Below are 6,530 nucleotides of genomic sequence, written 5' to 3' on the forward strand. Positions count from 1 at the left end.
CCACTGCACTTGAGTCAAGTGCATTCCCCCTCCTTTGCCTAGGTCATAGGTGGATGTATAGGCTTGAATGGCCTTTTGCTGCTCCTCCATCCTCTGAAGCATATAGAGGGTTGAGTTCCACCGCGTCACAACCTCTTGCTTCAGGTGATGGCGGGGCAGGTTCAAGAGTGTTTGCTGGCGCTCCAGTCTTCGGCACGCAGTCGCTGAATGGCAAAAGTGGCCAGAAATTTTTCGGGCCACCCAAAGCGTCTCCTGCACGCCCCTGTCGCTTTTCAGAAAATTCTGCACCACCAAGTTTATTGTGTGAGCAAAACATGGGACGTGCTGGAATTTGCCCAGATGTAATGCCCGCACAATATTGGTGGCGTTGTCAGATATCACAAATCCCCAGGAGAGTCTAAGTGGGGTAAGTCACTGGGCGATGATTTCCCTCAGTTTCTCTAAGAGGTTGTCGGCGGTGTGCCTCTTACTGAAACCAGTGATACACAGCGTAGCCTGACTTAGAACGAGCTGGCGTTTCTGAGATGCTGCTACTGGTGACGCTGCTGCTGTTGCTGCGTAAGGTGATACATCTACCCAGTGGGCTGTCACAGTCATATAGTCCTTAGTCTGCCCTGTTCCACTTGTCCACATGTCCGTGGTTAAGTGGACATTGTGTACAACGGCATTTTTCAGGACACTGAGGACACTTTTTCTGACGTTTCTGTACAGTCTCGGTATCGCCTGCCTAGTGAAGTGGAATTTAGACGGGATTTGGAACCGGGGACACACTACCTCCATCAATTGTCTAAATCCCACTGCACTAATGGCGGATACCGGACGCACGTCTAACACCAACATAGCAGTCAAGGCCTCAGTTATACGTTTTGCTTCAGGATGACTGCTGTCGTACTTCATCCTCCTCGCTAAGGACTGTTGGAGGGTCAATTGTTTAGTAAAAGTAGTGGTGTTCCTACTTCCTCTCTGGGATGATGAACGACTCCCAGCAGCAGCAACAGCAGCAGCGGCAGCAGGAGGCGTAGCAATGCAGGATCCTCCGGAGGAATCCCGGATAGGAGAGTCAGTCATGCCAGTGACATGGCCTGCAGGACTACTTCCGATCCTGACTAAGGAGGAAATTGAGGAGGAGGGAGTTGACGGTGTGGTTTGCAGGCGCTTGGATACAACAGGACAACGGGATTTAGGTGCCCTTGGACTGCATACGGTCTTAGCCAAAGTTTCTGAACTTGACAGTAACTTTTTATGAATGCGCTGCAGGTGCCATATAAGGGAGGATGTTCCTAGGTGGTTAACGTCCCTACCCCTACTTATTTCACCTTTACATATGGTACATATGGCAAGACAGTTGTTGTCCGGATTTGGATAGAAATATTGCCAGACCAAAGAGGTGGAATGTTTGGTCTTCTGCCCAGGCTTGAACGTGATGGGCTTTTTCATCCCACAGACAACAACTGTCTCCCTTGGAGCCTGATTTAAACAAACCACATCACCATCAGAATCCTCCTCGCCAACTTCCTCCTCAGCGCCAGCTACACCAGTATCCTCATCCTGTTGTTCTTCAACAGTTACATCTTCAATTTGCATATCAGCAAGTGGACTGTGGGTGCTCCTTTCAGCACTTGCAGGGGGTGTGCAAATGGTGGAAAGAGCCACCTCTTCCCGTCCAGTGCTGGGAAGGTCAGGCATCGCAACCACCACCACACTTGGACTCTCCTTGGGGATTTGTGATATCTTCTTAGAACGCACAGTTCTTCGCTGTGCTTTTGCCAGCTTAACTCGTTTGATTTTTTTAGTGGGAGGAGGGCTTCCATCGTCATGTGAAGCTGAACCACTAGTCATGAACATAGGGAAAGACCTTAGCTGTTCCTTGCCACTCCGTGTCGTAAATGGCATATTGGCAAGTTTACGTTTCTCTTCAGATGATTTAAATGTATTTTTCAAGGTCATTTTCCTGAACTTTGTCATTTGGGATTGTATGTGCCCTCTACTATGACATTAGGCATCGGCCTTGGCAGATGACGTTGATGGCATGTTATCGTCTATGTCATGACTAGTGGCAGCAGCTTCAGCACTAGGAGGAAGTGGTTCTTGATCTTTCCCTATTTTATTTTTATCGGAGAAAGTTTGGTCCTCCATTTATGTTATATTGATATATACGTGCGGCTAAGGCGCACACAAACACAGAAAATAATTTTTTATTTTTGTTGGAGACTAGTGCACTTTGTAGGTTACACCACCCTTTAAGAAATGAGCCAGCCGACCCTTTACTTATGGGACACAGGCGCATGCTTGGCGATGCTCCTTTGTTGATGCACGTGCAGCCACAGTGCACACAATTCACAAACACAGAAAAAAAATTTTCATTTTGTTTGGAATGTACTTTGGGGGTTACAGCACCCTTTAACGGTCAAGCCATCCGGCCCTTTACTTATGACACAAGCGCACGCTTGGCACTACTTTGTTGATGCACGTGCGGCTACTGCGCACACAATTCACAAACACAGAAAATAATTTTTTATTTTGTTTGGAGTGTACTTTTGGGGGTTACAGCACCCTTTAACAGTCAAGCCAGCCGGCCCTTTACTTATGACACAGGCGCACGCTTGCCACTACTTTGTTGATGCACGTGCGGCTACTGCGCACACAATTCACAAACACAGAAAAAATTATTTTTATTTTGTTTGGAGTGTACTTTGGGGGTTACAGCACCCTTTAACGGTCAAGCCAGCTGGCCCTTTACTTATGTCACAGGCGCACGCTTGGCACTACTTTGTTGATGCACGTGCGGCTACTGCGCACACAATTCACAAACACAGAAAATATTTTTTTATTTTGTTTGGAGTGTACTTTGGGGGTTACAGCACCCTTTAACGGTCAAGCCAGCCGGCCCTTTACTTATGACACAGGCGCACGCTTGGCACTACTTTGTTGATGCACATGCGGCTACTGCGCACACAATTCACAAACACAGAAAATATTTTTTTATTTTGTTTGGAGTGTACTTTGGGGGTTACAGCACCCTTTAATGGTCAAGCCAGCCGGCCCTTTACTTATGACACAGTAGTGCTTGGCACTACTTTGTTGATGCACGTGCGGCTACTGCGCACACAATTCACAAACACAGAAAACATTTTTTTATTTTGTTTGGAGTGTACTTTGGGGGTTACAGCACCCTTTAACGGTCAAGCCAACCGGCCCTTTACTTATGACACAGGCGCACGCTTGGCACTACTTTGCTGATGCACGTGTGGCTACTGCGCACACAATTCACAAACACAGAAAATATTTTTTTATTTTGTTTGGAGTGTACTTTGGGGGTTACAGCACCCTTTAACGGTCAAGCCAGCCGGCCCTTTACTTATGACACAGGCGCACGCTTGGCACTACTTTGTTGATGCACGTGCGGCTACTGCGCACACAATTCACAAACACAGAAAACATTTTTTTATTTTGTTTGGAGTGTACTTTGGGGGTTACAGCACCCTTTATTGGTCATGTCAGCCGACCCTTTACTTATGACACAGGCGCACGCTTGGCACTACTTTGTTGAGGCACATGCGGCTACTGCGCACACAATTCACAAACACAGAAAATATTTTTTTATTTTGTTTGGAGTGTACTTTGGGGGTTACAGCACCCTTTAACGGTCAAGCCAGCCGGCCCTTTACTTATGACACAGGCGCACGCTTGGCACTACTTTGTTGATGCACGTGCGGCTACTTCGCACACAATTCACAAACACAGAAAATATTTTTTTATTTTGTTTGGAGTGTACTTTGGGGGTTACCGCACCCTTTAACGTTCAAGCCAGCCGGCCCTTTACTTATGACACAGGCGCACGCTTGGCACTACTTTGTTGATGCACGTGCAGCTACTGCGCACACAATTCACAAACACAGAAAATATTTTTTTATTTTGTTTGGAGTGTACTTTGGGGGTTACAGCACCCTTTAACGGTCTAGCCAGCTGTCCCTTTACTTATGACACAGGCGCACGCTTGGCACTACTTTCTTGATGCACATGCGGCTACTGCGCACACAATTCACAAACACAGAAAATATTTTATTTTTTTTTGCACTTGGGGGGAGCACCCCTGATGGACAGAGCACCCCCTGGACAACACTACAGCACCCCTTTAGGACTGGGACTCTGCACTGGACTTTGGAGTGGACACAGCCCCTATGGACAACTGACTGCACAACACAGTCCAGCCAGCCCCTATGGACTTTGGAGGAGTGGACACAGCCCCTATGGACAACAGCAGCACAGAACAACACAGCCAGCCCCTATGGACTTTGGAGGAGTGGACACAGCCCCTATGGACAACAGCAGCACAGCACAACACAGCCAGCCCCTATGGACTTTGGAGGAGTGGACACAGCCCCTATGGATAACAGCAGCACAGCACAGCACAGCACAACACTACACTGCACTACACTACACTACACTATACAGCCCAGCCAGCCCTAACTCCCACCCTCCCTCTTCACTGTCCACAGCCGAGTGAGAAAATGGCGCCGACGCGGGTACCTTATATAGGATCCAAAACCCGCGAGACCCGGAAGGCGGGATGATGACGTTTTGCCTCGATTTCAGATCTGAGTCAGGCGGGAAAAGTCGAGCCTGACTCGGATCTGCCTCGGATCGGGGGGGGCTCGGGGGGGTTCGGATTTCAGAAATCCGAACCCGCTCACCCCTAGTATATATGTATATACAGTATGTGTATGTATATATATATTTAAATATGTGTATATATGCACATATGTGTATGTATATATTTATATATATATATATATATATATACTGTATGTGTGTGGGTATATATTATGTATGTACGTATGTATATATAAATGTATATATATTCAGTATACTTAGAAATGAATGCACTCCTCCTTCACTCAAAAGGGCTCGCAGTGGCCATTGACACAAATTCCTAAGTTTTCGTGAACATATGGCTAACCATAGGAGCTCCATTAGGCAAGCCTTGCAAGATGGGCACAGTGGCAAACCTGTGGCATGTCATTTTCTGCAATGCAGACATCAGGTGGCTACACTAAAGTCCAATCTTATCGATCATGACTCTAAGCCTGATAGGGGTGGTGACAGGAACAAAATGCTGCTGCAAAGGGAAGAACACTGGATATTTAAATTGGATACGATTGCCCCGAGAGGGATAAATGAGAACATCAATTTTAGATGTTTTTTATGAGCAATAGGTGATAGTCCTTGATTAGTGGTTCATTCATGCTTTGATTATTGATTATTCTTTTTTATTATATTTTTTTAAGTGGATATTTCTTTGTTCATGGGTATTATTGTTTTATGTTATATATATTTTTTTTTGGAAAGGTGTAAGTTTTAGTTTATGTATTGTTACATATGGCACCTTGTTGGAGTCACTCACCTCGGGGACATAATGGATGTGCGCTCTATTATATGGATGTTAGATTATTTTAATGTTTGGATTTATAGAGATATTATCCGCGTGTAGTGCCCTGGAGTAACCGTTGGGTAAGCAGGCTGGACTTTAGTGGATGCGCTTGCGCTGGGTGTTTAATGGTTCAAGTGTATTTACCACGGAGGCTGCTTCTCACACAGCAGAGAAGTGGAACGCACAGATGGAGCGCATGAGGTCATCAGAGACACCCAGAAGTATGGGAACTCCGATGTTGTCCAGCTGGAACGCATGCGGCGTTCACTCTGAATTCCACACACGTGCGGAATGATTGCATCGTGGAGCATGTATTTAAGATGGCTTGAGGCGAGTGATTCTTTTAGTTTACATCAGATGTGACAGGTGGAGTTGTCATGCTGCTGGTCTCTAACGGCCCAACACTAAGAGGACCGAGGTCGACAGACTGTATGAGTATCCCAAGATTGATGTAACTAATATGATGGATTTTACACTGATTAATTAGCTGGTGTGCTACTTTCTGGTATTGATACCATATTACACTGTTGGAGGCAGGGGCGTCTTAAGAAAGGAGGGGGCCCGTGTGCACTCCCCGTGCGGGGCCCACTCCTCTCTCCCCTGTGGCCGGCAGCCGACTGACGTGGCTAACCAGCCACCATGGCGGCCATTTTTTCAGCGGTCTGTGCATGCGCAGTAGAATCCGGGCACACTCTAGTGCCCGAAGTCTACCGTCTGCCGTCCACTGGGGAGAGAGGAGGGGGCCCCGCACGGTGGAGGGGGCCCTGCACGGTGCGCAGAACACCAGAAAAACGGCCATGGCAGCCAATTTCCGGTGTTCTGAGGAGCGCAGACATCTGACGTGGGACCCCGGACAGGTAAGTCTAAAATAATATGGGTGCAGGCCAGGGTGTGCAGTGTGGGTCCCCAATGGACCCGGGGGCCCATGTGCCCCGCACACACTGCACCCATTATAGATACGCCCCTGGTTGGAGGATGTTTTTAGTCTGCATTGCTGCTATCTGACTGGCATTATTCTCACATATGCCATAAGTTAAACTTATCCTACACTGGGTGGTGATGAAGATGTCCTGTTTATTGTGAGTATTAAAAAGGAATC

The sequence above is a fragment of the Taudactylus pleione genome, unplaced genomic scaffold (genome assembly GCF_031769625.1).
Source record: "Taudactylus pleione unplaced genomic scaffold, aTauple2 ptg000296l, whole genome shotgun sequence".
NCBI lineage: Eukaryota > Metazoa > Chordata > Amphibia > Anura > Myobatrachidae > Taudactylus > Taudactylus pleione.